Source organism: Botryllus schlosseri, chromosome 15 (genome assembly GCF_051294905.1).
Source record: "Botryllus schlosseri isolate E-star chromosome 15, Bs_hap1, whole genome shotgun sequence".
NCBI classification, from domain to species: domain Eukaryota; kingdom Metazoa; phylum Chordata; class Ascidiacea; order Stolidobranchia; family Styelidae; genus Botryllus; species Botryllus schlosseri.
The window spans coordinates 5,760,925-5,777,309 of NC_137250.1; the positions used below are offsets into that span (position 1 = coordinate 5,760,925).

Below are 16,385 nucleotides of genomic sequence, written 5' to 3' on the forward strand. Positions count from 1 at the left end.
ACGCTGTTCTCAAATCCAATTGTCATCGTCATTATTGGCGAGAAATAGCTTTGAAGTGACATTGCTGTCGTTAAAATACATTCATGAAATACGATTTACACCTTGTATATGTGGATAAACGGGGTAATAATGTATCGATTCAGCAATCCGGCCCGCCAAGTACTTAATTTTCCTATATCCGGCCTGCCGAGTGCCGACTAAAGAAGTTGCCCGCCCCTGATGTAAACCTAAATGCAGTGAGCCGTTCAATCTCGCTGTGTCCACACCGTTTAGGACACTATGATCGCACCAAGTTAAATCCTGTGGTGTGTACACGCCGGGCGTTCTTTTCATTACTGATGTCATTAAATCTCCCCGTAAAATCATTATATTAGAATATTGTGCAACACAGATACCAGAGGAAAAAGATCGAAGTTCTGTAGTTGTTGAAAATAAGACAAAATAAGGACGCAAGGACATTTCTTAGAAATAAGGACAGTTGAGTTTTTTAAGACCTGACCTTTCAAAATAAGGACAAATCTTAGAAATAAGGACGGTATGGCAACCCTGAATATAGGTCATGCACCCTAAATTTAAACACGTACCTTCATGCGACCAAAAGAATGAAATGCCAGTTTTAAATTACATTAATGATAATATGGTCATTTGTTCAATATCACTGTATTATTTATATGACCATGCTGGGAGAGTGTGGGTTGATCCCTGCGTCACGGAAATGGATCTTCATAACTTTTCATGACACTGCTCAGCACATACTTTTAGGCAGACACAGTAGGAGTGCTTTTGATAGTTCTTAGGGGCACCGATTCCGAATAAGACCTTGTTTTTTTTTCAAATTGACTCTATTTTTGGAGATAATTCATGGGGCTATTTTGACTAAAATCTCATATTTCGCTGTATGGGCTAAATACAAAATCGGCTCAGTATTATAAAGTTCGGAAATTCAATCTACTTGTTACTTTGATGCGCTGAAGACTGTTTTAAATCAAAATACATCAACAGAATTATATTTCGGGATATTAGATTTATCATAATTGGAGACTTTCACGGACATGTAGCCTACGTAAATAAACTTCAGTCATAAGTATTTACCAAAATACACAAATAATGTTGCTTTAATTGAATCAGTTTTATGTCAACCACTTATTTTAAATTCAAAATAATCAGGTAGGATATAATAATAATTACTTATCCTATAGTAAAATCGGTTCTTGTACTGTTTTCGGTTGCAAGTAATTTAGTGTAGTTTTTTGAAAGGTTCCAGCAATAGTCTGCCATAATATGTTTGTCGCGTCTGCTCTGATATCATTCTTTTGTTGTTTCGATGTATTGCAGTGGAAAATTTCCCCTTATTATTCCCTCTAATCAACACTATTATCAGACAATATATCAAGATGACTGAACAGGAACTTAGATTTAATGTTCATGTTTGCTCTAAGGTTTCCATATGCACATACCAATTCTCGGACAAACTGTTTGTAGTTGGGTGCTTTGTGATCTTCTAAAAAGTTTTATTTAATACATCCTAGAAGTGATTCCATGCAGTGAGCGCCTTTTTTAATAGAAAATTGTAATCCGTAGTCCGTATTCGAATCTAAGATCTATCAAAGATTCCAGATTTAAGCTTCTCGTTTGATATGGATACTAGGTATACCCACTTTATTGGCTATACGGAAAATTATCCATTTACAAGAGAAAAAAGATGAGACGCATGTTAGTATTTTAGTTAAGCGTTCCAGCGAAACACTTGATAGCTGTATACTCCTCTTTTATCTTGGTAGAATGACTAATTGGTACTGGAGAAACTATATTTCCATTGTGCAAAAGTACAATTTTTAGGCTTGACAAACTGCTTTTTTAACAAACAAAGTTCTCGCATCAGGTCATGTTAATATTGACGGAATAACTGAGAACGACATGAGTGCTCATCATAGTCAATTATTTATTTATGCGCAGTATGAAAGTATAGAAGTCTAAGATTTACTTCCTACCAAGTGAAATAATTCAAGGGTAATTACGGTGATTTCAAACTTTTTGGGGGTATAAATATCTTCTTTTCTAGAGCCAATCTGGCAAAACTAATGTGACATTCTTAATCAGCAACCTTGAAAATCCCAGAAACTGCTGCTTGATGTTCCGGCTATTTTTGTTTGAATTTTGTTGACCTGTGTTATATATCCGAGCAATTGACGTTTCGATGCAGGGGCCGGTAACTTCTCCAGTCGGCGGGCCGGATATGGGAAAATGAAATACTTGACGGCCGTCTTCCTGAATCGATACATGAAACGCGTATTTATCCATCTATACAAGGAATTATTCTATTTAATGTAATATTTAGGTTTGAAGCATAGAGACCGAAGCGGTATTCAATGAATATATTTACGTAATGTACTTCAACTGTTGAAGTCTGAGATATCTGTGGTCAATCAAAGTTGAGTAAAAGTTCTTTACACTCTGGCAGCATGTCGGACACAAAGAAAACAAAGTACCGTCAAGTGTGCCCGAAAGAAGAAAAACCTCCACAGGCACTATAATTTGACGTAGTAAGGAAGTAGTGGAGAATTGCGGAAGACTGTGACCGCCTGCCTTATTATCATTTAAGACTGAAAACTGTCTGCAGGCCGCTCAAAATCAAGTCGCGAGCCTGATCCGGCTTGCTGGCCGTATGTTGCCCGTCCCTGTTTCAATGCTTCCATAGAGGAAAATGGTATCACAACTAGGCTATAATTTTCCTTGGTGGTGGCTGTAAGCGTATAATTTCGGTACACGGAAAGTTTGTCGCTCACTACTCGACACGATACCTAGAATCGCGTTGATCGTTATTATAGATAAGGAGTCATAAACTCAACTTGCTTCGCGACATTCAAACCTTCAGAGCGCTCGCGGGACGGACCAGTCAAATGATTTTAAATTGTATCCTCATAATCCATGCCCTTAGTGCTTTTGACTTGAATACGAAATTATCAACCCTATATACATTTTAATAATTACGATATATCGTCGTGGAGCTGTTGTTTCGCACTACACTCTAGGTGAAAAGAGTGTCAATTCACACCCAAAAGGTGGCACACGAAAATAAAACATAACTCACAATTATTTCGCGGTAATAAATCATACATAGGTGCCTATACGTGCAGACCTTTCACCTTTCACTCATCATTTCGGTTAAAATATTGTGTTGAATATATACCGTGATGTAAGTTGAGGTAGGTTTGGGTTCCGTGTACTATGTGTGTGCATTCACACCCACATATCACAGTTAGTGGACATGTGTGAATACGCAATTTTTTGTTTAGTTGCCACTAGAAAAAAATGGTGGCATTGACACCCAATTTTGAGAAGGCAAAAATTATTCCAGGGAGTTTTATGGGAAAATGGGCCAGAAATTTGTTCTTCACAGAAGCGAAAACGCCAATGCTGGACCGTTATATATATAAATATATATATCACATACAAATATCAGTGGTCACGCTGCAGTGTCACTTCCGACGCAAAAGGCCCGCGGAAACCAGAGAAACTTGAATCGTGATTTAATAAGAAGTGTTTCAACTGTATTCAACCGACCAATCATCATCATCATTTCCATTGTTCGCGAATAAAGGTGTTGCTACCTGTTACAATAAAACCCCTATAATGCGAGATACATTTTTAATACAGTACGATCCATATATGCTTGATAATAAAGGATTCAAGCGAAAAGTGAAAGTTGCGGCCCACAAGAAATTCGAAGGTTTGAATCCGGCCCGCGACGTAATTTGAGTTTGACACCCCTGTTGCAGACTTGCCAATATTTTCTGCAAATGATATCGTGTGTGCTGACATACACATTGGACGACCTTTTCTGATGATGTGTGCATGTGCAGTGTGCACACATTCTGGACTCAGTGAGAGGAATTATTTCGGCAAAATATACGTGTATATGCCCCATATCAGCGGTTCTCAACCGGGGGTCCGCGAAGCATTTTAAGGTGGTCTGCGAAGCCTCAAAATATTTGATAACCTAATTTGTATTTTTTCAATTCGGAAAGTCACGAAGCAGAGTCGCTTCATTGCCAGTAAAATCCCAGAGCTCACATCGACAGAATGGCCGTCTGAGACGAAATATCCTACTGTGCAGACTCATTTTAATTGCTAAATTGTCAATAGCCCACTGATACAAACATTTTGCTGTTTGGAAATGTTTTATTTGGGATTGTGAGAATGGAAAATTGGAGGAGTAAGGCCTATCACGGTGACTTCGAATTGTTTACATAACTTTTTTCCTCCTGCGGTACGTAACCATTTTTTCCATAATAACTTTAAGATAAGCTGCTAGATAAAAATGACCAGGCTTGTTTGTCAATTTGTTGCGATCGTATCCAAATGTGCCCTCGGAAGCGTTCCGCGTTTTTATTACATACGCCACCATCTATATTTGTGGATTTTGATTTTTGGCACTCGTTCATGTCAAATCGAAGGCGCGGATTTTAAAGACACGACCCCTTATTTCAAGAAATGCAGTTGAGGAATTTGCTTTGAAATAATAGAAGTCAACCCAATTTCTACATGATTAGTATGGTCTTATTTTTCAAGAAAAGTCATTTTGATTTTTGTTACGTGGGTTATTGTATGTATTATGATGATGATTCCATGTTGAGTAGTAAGGTATGACGTCATGTCTTACCTAACTGTACATGACCAATTGACCATATCACTCGTGCTTGAACACTTTTTTTCTTATCTCATCTCTGGTTGATGGCACAGGGATATCATAATAAATGTACAGCAAGAAACATTTATCACTAAGGCTACATGCATCAATAGCACAAGACAGATGACGATTGCACGATAATTGAGCTAAATTAGAACTAAAACATCGTGGGGGTCCACGGGGTCCGTGACGGTCCGAAAGGGGTCCGCGAAGACAAAAAGGTTGAGAAGCACTGCCTTATGTTGTGTATCTCAATGAGCAACGTGATGTCTCAATCGACGATTTCAATTTGAAGTGTGGTTATAACACAATCACACACACAAAAAAAACATGAAAACAAAAATGTTTGGAACAAGAACCATGTTTCAAATGCAAACTCAAGCATAAGGCTGTGCGAAACTAATCCACAACCCGTTATATTGTCACGGGGCACCATGTATTATGCTGGACATTGTATGGTATGGAATGGAATGGGAATTTTCCATACTTCATACCCGCCCTAGTCGTTCCATTCCATACTTGACAACTTTTCATACCATTACAACCTTCTTCCATACCATATTTGATACATTTCCATTGGGGATGATGCGAACGTGAGGTTCACGTTCGCGTTCTGTGTGTCAAACTCAGAAATTTAAAGGTTCACGTTCACGATTAAACCTTGGTAGGTTCTGCACTGTAAAACCTTTTTCATATATTACCATTTTTTAACGCCATTATAACATCTTTGGTTGAAATTATTTGCTTTTCAACTTCGGGCCATTCTACGCATACCGCTCTCAGCATAAAAACTTAACACCAAACTAGCATGCCCCATGCTAATCTGAAAAATTTTACTTGCTTTATCACAAAATTTGCTTGAAATATCCCGCTTTCCATTTATGAATGTTTGATGACTCTCTGCTGTGAGCTTGAACCGCAATCCCACCACATTAAGAGCGAAATACTCTACATATAGGTGGTCAGTAACTGATGCTTTTTCAACCAATCAATGAAATTAATATAAAGAATACATGCTACATATAAATGTAGCAATAGTTAGACGCCGAATACATTGTCAGGTCCGCTGGCCTAGACCATTGAGGCGTAAGCTTATATTCCATCGCCAGTTCTCGTCGAAATTTTTGACAAAGCGTGAAATATATTGATTTTATGTTATTGTTCTGATTGATACAGTTGATACATTTGGTGACGCTTAAAAATTCAACATGTACTTCAGCATTATGGCATAATGTGGTCTGAGTCATCACTAGGTTTCGTGTACTTGTACATTAATATATCACTTCACTAAAATGTAGGGTTGGAATTGGCAATATGACGTCACGTGATGTCATAGGTTGACGTTCGAGCTCAAACAGAACATTTCGAAAAGGTTCGCGTTCACACGAACCTGAACCTTTCAGAGGTTCATACAATCCCTAATTTCCATACTTTCGCAGTTGACCAACCTCTCAGATTCTTGCCCATATTTTGGTATATCGATCGCACATTTTAATCCGTGACGCACCTGGCCTCACAGGCGAAAAGCGTCACTCACCTTTTCACCAATATTAATAATAATAATAACCTCTCAGATAACATTCCATTTGTGATGTGTGGTAATTTTCTGGCGTTTATAGTGTGATTACTTTGTATGAAATCATCCATTTAAACAGTCCTGATGCACAGTCCTGATGGAAACCACGGCTGGCAGTAAAATCATCAACAAAATTACATAAAACAAAGGTAGTGTCAAATTAAAAGAATGGTTCTTATTATTTTTTCTTCATTCAACCTGGAAGCTATATATCCATCCTTTGAAATTGGTCACTCCAATAAAATTTGGTAAGACTTTGTTTTGTAAAGACTTGCTATTGGTGAAAGTTCAGACCCCAAGAATTGAACAGTACACAATAAATTAATGAGCAGTGAACTGGTAACCGTAAACGGAATGTTGCGCCTACTCAAATGTATATGTAAGCTGACAGAAAAACAGGAAGGGTTTCAAATTTTTTCCAAATGTAGAGAGGTAGCATCAATTTACATGTGCAAATGCTGAATAACGCATGGGTCAGATAAATTCTCGGCGTTGACGACCTTATGCGCATGGCTTTCGCATGCTACTATAACTCGACAATAAATAAATATGTTATTTGATCTGTAACGAGTATAGCTATCTGCTATAAATTAACGAGTCCACGTTCTCTCGAGAATACGTATCCATGTACATATAAACTCTTATTATAACGAATCAGGTGGTTCCAATCAAATCATTTCGCATACGAATAAATAAATACCCATACGCGGGAGATCCTTTGCCTCTGTCCAGTCGATTCTCGCTAATTGGAGGCTTTGATATACGAATTGCTGAATTGCAAACGAGCTAAGAAATATTAGAGATACGATCGGCATTTCATACAAACGTTTAAGAAACGAGGCTAATAATGAAAAAAACTGTTTTTTTACAAGTGAGTCTATTGTCAACCAGAAACCCCACAAGTGGGGAATTACCCGTCAGCTAGAAACCACTGCATTATAATATATCTGAAAATCTAAATTTATATCACTACAATCATTTTGCAACAGCGGATTGAATGTCCATTTACCGCCAATCTGTGGGTCTCACTCATTAGCTTCATTAGCCAACATCGGGGTGTCCGTTCTTTTATCGGAGATAACCAGTTTTCATGAAGTTACAATGCGTCTTAGAGGCGTGCATATCGTAACGTCGCTCCGAGACAAGCTACATATATATTTTTATATTTACAATGATGCTCATGTCAGATAGATATTGCGTAAGGATCATCCTACCAAAGCGAAGAAAATTATTTCCTACTTCAACAAATTGATAAAAATAGTCATGTAACTTCTACATTCTCAGAGTCTACGATTTTAAAACTCCCTTGGTAGTTAACGGAGTGGAAGGTACGATAAGCGAAATGCAAGTTGTAACGAGACAGGGGTCGAATATCATTCGTTTTTATGATATTTAGATTGGAATAATACTTATCAATAATATCATTTTCCTTCATAATGCGCGTTGCGCAACTTGTTTGTCTTCAAATAGCTGTCGACCTGGGTGGGTGAGTCATGAATCGCAATTTGAGATATGAGCATGGACAGTGAGCGATTTTCTGAGATGCGATCAATTTGACAAATTGAAAGTAAGATCATTGTCATGGTTCTGGTAAAACTGACAAAGTATAGAAAAAAGGTTGGAAGTATGGAAGAAAATTCCATATTGTACTTAGGAAATTTCCAAACCATACCATACTTGCACATTTCCATGTTCTACATCGAAATTTCGTTCCATACCATACCATGCCATGTCCCTAACCTCACGAACGATCGTAGGGTTATGCGATGTCACCATTCTTTATAACCTTGCTAGCGATCGTATGGATTTCCCCTCATAACTGATCTACATATCTGCAGCACCAAGTCACGAGAGGTCCCGATGTCTGGGTTAGCATTGGTAGGGCCAGCATTGGTAGGATTTTGTAACACCACACACCAGCGGCTGCTAGTGATAATATCCGGGTGGTGGGGAAAGGCGCGCACGTGATTTTAATTGTCTAAATGACGTCGCAATAGTGTATTTCCACGGGTAATTCTGACTTTTTGGTGGTCACACACAGTTTGCATGGGGTATAAACATTAGGCATGGTTAACTAGGCTCACGTATTTCATATTATTCCGAAGAAAATATGAAGTACAGTGGTTCATACCTACATATTTTACCGTTTGTATCAGTAGGCCTGTTGCGCGCGGCGTGGTTTCATAGTTGCAAAATGTTCAATGACGAATTCATTGAAATCTGGAATACTCAGAATGACAGTGTTGAGAATCGTGAGCACATCTAACGCATCAAGCCGATTTTTACACTTCCCTATTCTAAGAAAAGTCTCGATGCGTTTTAATGTGCTGAAACTATATACGCTCGGATTCGGCGAATGAAATCGGGGTGGCCAATATGAGTTGTAAAAGGCGAGTTACGGCAGCAAAGTTCATAGAAAGCGATTTTACAACTACAGGCATTGTGAAAGTTTACTGGTGGTTACTACTTCGGAAAAAGATTGGAATATAAACAAGTGGACTCGAGCCGAGCAATGTCGACCATCGGGTAATATCGAGTCACCGTTTGCAGTAGATCACATGATTCAGATCACAATAGTCAATTTCGTTCCAACTAGCGACACTGCCTCTGGCACTAGCAGTGTAAAGTATATAACATGGTGTCCTTATCCTCGCTTACACGTCAGCTCTTCTTTTTTTATCGAAATACGCTGGAAAAAGGTAAGAGTGCGCTTTCCTCCCGCGTACGATTAGATCAATGGACAATTTCTAGGCTGATAAGGACCGAGTCTCTTCACCTCTAATTATTGCTCGAAATGAAATTGCATTAATCCTTTCTAATCGGCCGGCCTACTGACCCAAATTTTACTGCATCCACAAAAAAGACGATAAAATGTCATCCATATGGTTTAAATCGACGCCCAATATATTGCCGTAAACCTGAAGTAGCCGCCTAGCGGTCTGAGATACTCTTACGGCTCAGACGCCAGAGGGAATAGCGGTGTGCGAGCAAATCTCGATTTCTTGAAAATATAATACAATTTTGTTCTTCTATATCTCCTGACGTCATACTTAGGCTCTCTCTTGGTATATGACCACCTTATTGCGTTTCGCATGAATCTCTACGTTCCAACGAGACATTACACGCTACTATAGCGCTTCATAGCCCAGCGCTACGATCTTGGAAGGTAGACACTAGACATGTGATAAGCACGAATCACGCGGCCGCCGCCGATGAGTAATCGATTACGTAATCGCGTAATCTCGCGGAAGGCAATTCACTTCCAATTCTACATAACATAGTAACTATTATATCTCCATGCTATTGAAGTGGTACCAACCCCAGTGGCTTGTTATATGTAACTTGCAACTGCATAACGGATTCGTAAGTATACACATATTGGCTTATTCGACACTGCCCAGTGTCCATATACGCTCAAGAAGTCATTTCATGTTTTACATTATTGCTTTATTTCACATCAATTTGAACTGTATTCAACACGGCTAATGTTCCATGTATGATCAACAGTAGTCATAGAAGCCAACAGCAACTTCGTGTGCCATCTAAACCGATATATAACTGCCTCTATATGATGTTGTTATTACAGGCTCTGGTACCAGAATAGCCTAACTCTCACGCTTATTTGTGTAGTGTTAGGGCTGGTGTCGGCTTTGTTATACAATACTAAACCCCATGATAGGGATATTGATGAATATGCCAGGATAATGGCCAACCATATGTACATTGTACAATTTGCAATTGCCTGGAGCAATTGTACATCTGTTTGAAGCCGCAACGAGTCGGATGAACTTACGCAGCCATGATTTTCACGTAATAAGGTATAGCTTTCTTTCACGTCAATTTGAAACATCTTTACGTGCTAATCTTCGATATAAGGACTTTCATTGAATAGTATGACAACAACAAGTCATAGAAGATACCTGTAATTGGTTATATGACGTCAAGAACATAAGATACAATGGTTTATATTCCGGGCGTTCATTCACGCGAACATAATTACAAATTCAATTTTGCGGGAAACTTTTTTTTGTTCAATCTACATTTCAAGAAGGATATACATTGATATAATAGGTTGTACATTGTCTTAATAACTATCCATATAAATCGATTGTTACAGTTTAGAAAGTAATGCAGGTCGAGCTATCTTAGAATAAATAACGACTCCTCCGTGTTAAACAATCGCGGACCAGTATACTGGTCCGCCGGTCGCAAAGGGCGTACGGAGCAAAACTTCAACACGATTCATGTTCGCACTTGACCTAACTAACAATCTGCACCTATGACTATAACTCGAGGTATTGTGTATAGCCTAACCGGAAAGGTCAACGAGTTCAGACACATACGCCCTTGTTATCTCATATACTGAGCCTATCATATTGGATTCAACACATCCTTTTGAATGGTCTTTGAAGAACTAAGACGAAAGCAGCCTCGAAATTGCGGACTCGGAAGAACATAGAAGACTTTGGTGTTGAAACTAGAGACCGTGACACAATACAAACGGCTTACAGTCTAGAAGTCTGCTGCGAAATCGACATTGGAAAATCTATTACCGAATAAATGCGTGAACGAAAGCCGTAAACTTAGTAAACTGTTATATGACATCATCGAGAAGTAGCTTCATAGCCCATTTCGGTATGGTACACTGTCAAAATCAATACAGACAGACCTACGCCTAATTGTGCGTAAAATATATTGAGGAATATGCAGATTAGGTGATGTGTGCTGGTCACTGTCATCGGAAACGAACTGGCTATCGCCTTTGACTGGGGGTTGGAATCAAATGGCTTGAATGCCCAGTGCCCACATTTCACGGTGAAATTGACATCAGAGAATATAAAATTGAGTAAATATCTCAATGCAAACATATAATCTTAGTAAACTGTTCCATGATGTCATCATCTCATCACCTATCTCAGTATGGAAAAAAGTTAGCATTAGCACACCAACAGTGTCCGCAATGAGGTATAGGTAAGTGTCAGATCAGCGCACATCTCTACCATACCGGACCTCGATATCGAAATTACTGTCCTAATCATTGAGTGTCAGCCTTGGGACTTGACATATCGTTCGATACTAAAATCAAGACACACCGTGCAAAAGCTCATGACAGATCTAGGTATGGAGCATCCTTCCAATCAATAGAGACAAATACCGGTTTTGCGTAAAATATGTCAGCGGTAAATGACGAGTCAGATCTCTCTCAACTTAGAAAACGACATTACCATCCACATAGTTCAGTGACAAACCTAAAACGTGGTACAGCGTTCGATACTAACATTAAGACTTACTGTGATAAATGTTATGACCGATATCGGGATCAGACATCGTCAAAATCAATGGAGACCAATACCGGCTTTTAAGTAAATTCTGTTTGTGATACATGACGGAATAGCATGTCACACTCAACTTCGGAAACGAAATTATTAACCTAATGTCTGAGTAGCAACCCTGATACTTGACGCAGTGTTAAATACCACCGTCACGACAACACATGCCATGTTTCGAGAATTATCAAAAAGAAAAACAAAAATGATGGGATTTTCGCCGTGATTTCGGTATATATTGATTGCTGTGCGTCTATAAATGGTAAATCATTGGTATTGAAAATAATTTTAGGTGGGGCAATGTCCCAGTTGCTCTATAGTACGAGCCGCCACTGGCACTGGCAATGAGTCAAACTAACAACCAAATCATTATTACCTTGACAACTATCATATAGGCTTTTGCTCATTATTATCTCGCGACCGAAAGCCCACCTCACCAGCGATCCATATACCTGCAACACTATCTTGCGACCGATCGTATAGAGCAGTGGTTCCCAACCTTTTTCATCTCGTGCCTCCCTTGGCCGAAATTTTAGCCGAAATTCCCCCCTTAGGATAAATCTGCCCCATGATTAAAAATGGTCATTTTTACCGTGCAAACAACACCTATTGACTAAGAGAATAAGACGGGCGGTACCGAGTGTTTGTTTCTAGCAGTGCTGTAATAACACTTTGTAGACCTCCAAAAACCATGGTCTTGGTCCCAATCACACAAAGTCTGGAAGCTTGACTCAACAGACCGCCACACTTCCATTTGTGTTTTCGGCTTACCATGCACCAATCGCTAATATAACTGCTGTGAAAAATCAGTATCCATAAATTGACTGGTCTCGCGAATTTTTTTTCTCAAGTTTGCGCATGCATTTGGCCAACAATAGTGGTACGTTGATATATAGCAGGGTTGACCAGACTCGAATTTGACTCGGGTCACCATTTTCTGATAACTCGACTTGAATCGAGTCATTTTCTCAAAATACGGAAAGGAAACGACTCGACTCGACTCGAGACAATCTGGGTATTGACTCGACTTGGACTCTAGTCATTGTGCATGACTCGAACCAAGTCATATGACTATAAAACTATAAAACGGCCAAGACCGACTGGTCATTGTAATTTCGAAGAACAGTAAAGTGACCACCCTGTTGGAAGTTTGTCTATTGATCCTGATACTTGACAATGCAACTGCTCAAAGTGAGGAAAATTAGTATATCATAAATCCAAATCATTAAATATCACCAAACAGTGTTGACTTGAGTGTGACTTGGACTCGTACTCGAGTCATAATGCCATGACTCGGATTCGACCGGCTGCTCGGTGACTTGGAATTGAATCAATGGTGAATTGAAAATGACTCGACTTGACTCGAGTCAAAACTATGAAAGTGAGATTGACTTGTGACTCGGAGCCTCTTGACTGGGTTACAGCCCTGATATATAACATACACGTGATCAGATTCCCTGCTGGAGCTCATTGAAATTTAGGACACCCATTACGTTTCGGCAACATTACACCAAGTTTACCATGTCTTTTTTCGATCGGGTAGCTGTTCACTAAAAATAAAGCAAGGCTAGCGATCTCTCTGACTTGAATCGATGACGTTGGAATATTTAGTCACAGTCTGAAAATGTTGACTTGAAAATATAAGTTAAATACTTTCACTATAGAGGCCTTGTTGTGATAGATTCGGCACGCGTAGGACATATTTGATCGAGAGGCCGTCGCTGGCCTACAAAATTGTCCTGCAGCACATCTGAACTAATTGAAAAAGGGGTGGGGGGATTTGTATGTGAAAAAGAAATTTCAAATAGCATTTGAACATACTTTCAGCAATCAGAAAACAGCCATAAGGAGTATACGTTCGGATATAACTGGTTGACTAAATGACTGTTCGAATATGTACAATTTGGGTATTCCGTTACAATTCTAAAGTCGAATTCCCCCCTAAAAGTTGCAAAATTCCCCCCAAGGGGGGAATTCCTCCCTGGTTGGGAACCACTGGTATAGAGGCTTCTATCCTGTTACCGGTCCCTATACCCGTAACAGTCACATTGCCCATGGACCCTATACCTAGTAACGCTATCTTGCCACTGATCCATTATACTACTAAGAATTTTTTTCATATCACAAAATCTAGATAATCGAATTCGGAGAAGCCCCAATCGGCGGTTTTATTATTATTACCAGCTTTAGACAAAATATACATTGCGATGTAATGAACAGATAGGAAAATGCCGAAACGACCTTGAACGGTCTGTCAATCTTGCACCCACGTCAGCCTAATGCCCGATCTAACTTTGTCCGGTATTGATCTTTCTTGCTTTACGCGTCCTTACATCGTTCATTTCCCTTCTTGAATGCGTCCTGGGTCTGGTCTTTATCTGGACTTTTTTGGAAGGACGATATGAGCACAGCTGCATATAGGGGAGGATAACCTCAAATATCCTTCGAAGCTTCGGAACTTGCTAATATCGTGGATCAAATCGTGGCCTCCACTGTCAGCATCATTTTGTTAAATCTGGCACACAGGATATTCATTGTTTGATTTGAGTACATATCATTTCGACATCTATGATTATTTTACACCTGACGGCTCAGCACACCTTACATTCGTTCCCCACCTTTTGTAGATCACCGTTCACGCATATCGGATGGCGAGAACGAACCTATATAAAACTCAACATCCAGCGAGGGATTTTTGGAGTCGGAGTGCTGCGGGAATATATCTGCAGAAAGTATATGTGCCTCCATGTACTGTACAACAGTAGGCCGTCAAACCACTGCCAACCAGGCTTCGACTCTACCTTAACTGCAACAATCTGGTATGTACTGGCTTTTATGAATTTATTGTGAAAACGATGAATTCAGACAACAAATACCAATTTCGCCGTATACCGTAATCATCGTACGTCCATTCAGTATTTGTCAATCTGCAGAAAAAAGTTTAGTTAGAGAAAGCATTGAATTCACTGTTTAGTTATAACATATTACATTCATATCATCATTGTTTTGCGAGACGTCGATATGTATTTTTATACACGGCATATAAACTATTGTATAATTTCATGCATATAGATAAAACAGGTGTTGCCAACCTGCGGCCGTAGAAAGAGATTTTTGCGGCTGTCGACACGTAATTCAATTAGTATCTGTTGACAGCCATCGACATGTAAATCGAATTTGCGAATTGACTACCAAAAATTTGTGAGATTCTGATATATCCTGATATTTTCTTCGCGCTTGGCGCGATTAAAGCGAATTCCATTGCATCACCACTCGCGGTTTCGATGCGTATAGTGAGCTCATATGAATATATAGATTAATCTGGAGTTCATTGGAAATAGCTATGGTCAGTTTAACTTGGGTATTTTGTGTTAAATTATTCATTTCGACCCTCGAATGCGGCCGTAGGCTACATCAGTAATGGAAATGCGGCCTTGAATAGCAAGAAGGTTGGCCACCACTAAGATAGAACGCCCACGACTGCACTTACATCTAAATATGTACAATTGCACGGGTGACTCCAGCCTTGAAAACTTATTCAGTTATATCCGGTCTTCCTGTCGGTACCATCTAATATCAGTTTGGCATTTACGAATTATCTCACTTCTTAACTTGCTTGGTTATTAACATCGCCTGCTGTTTTTTTTTTCATAATCGACGAAATAAACCAACTCTCTCTCTCGCCAATACCCATCACCAGGTTACACGAAGTTCACAACGCGTCTCATTACAACTTACCTCATCAATTGCAGACTGCTGGGTAAGAGCACCTATTAGAGTGGCAGATCGAAATGCCGGGACACTCGTCACTCTTAAAGCAAGCTGGAAAGCAGAGCAGAAAATATAAATAGAGGATATTTTGCGTAATTCGGGAATCCTTGGCCGCTTTTAATCTAGTCTGAGGCATCTATAGGCAACATGGATTTCACAATGCATTAATGGCCAATGGCCGCGGTTAGAGCTGTAATCTCTAGGTCATTTAATACCTAGTCAGATATATCACTAGTAGGTGAAAGAATTCATATTCAAGGCTTTGTAAAACAATGGGCAGATCGACTTGGTCGTCGGTCGTGATGGCAGATGGAATATAAATGTGTAATTATCGCCAAATACTTCTCCAAATACTCACGCATGTAGGAGGCCGTGGAAACCGTTGTCATCGCTGCGACAATAAGACCGCAGATCATGGTCTGGAAGATAAGCGCCATTTCGCGTGATTCGATATGCTAAGTGGTATTACTTCTATGGCAATGTTACATGCATTATGACGGTTTAACGGCCTTGCGATCGAAAAATCTATTTTAAATAACACTCATCCTAGGGTGATGTAGTATATAGCAATGCCACCTGAAATATTATTATTGTGACCATGTTTTTCGAGCGATCCTGGCAGAAATTGCCATGTGAAAAATGAGAGTATAACCAATTACCATGTCCTGCCTGATGGGGTGAGGTGATAATTTTGTTTATTGGTATGCCATCGTCAACGTTTTGGGGCCTGTGAAGCTACTAGCTATAAGTAAACTATAACCGCTGGCATGACCGCTGACTTGATTTGGTTACCATAACATGATATCAATTTAGAACAGAGGTCTCAAACACGCGGCCCGCCAGGGCATTTTGTGCGGCCCGCGACGACATTTTAGATTTTTAATAATTTGACGATATGTAATTGTCACATATATCTTTTCAGGTTATAAAGTGAAAATTCCCTCTTAAATTGCTCCGAAAGCCGGAAACTATTCATCAAACTTCAGTATCACATCAATTGCAAACGCTACCACACAGTGGA

At 39.5% G+C, this 16,385-nt stretch overlaps 1 long non-coding RNA gene across 1 annotated transcript; it reads right to left on the reverse strand.

Annotated features, from left to right (window-relative positions):
- Positions 1 to 14,417: 14,417 nt before the first annotated feature.
- Positions 14,418 to 16,115, reverse strand: LOC145457079 (uncharacterized). Its single transcript, XR_013920774.1, has 3 exons — positions 15,723 to 16,115; positions 15,332 to 15,415; positions 14,418 to 14,520 (listed from the first exon to the last, which is right to left on the reverse strand). It is a non-coding gene; the product is annotated as an uncharacterized LOC145457079 (long non-coding RNA).
- Positions 16,116 to 16,385: the final 270 nt, after the last annotated feature.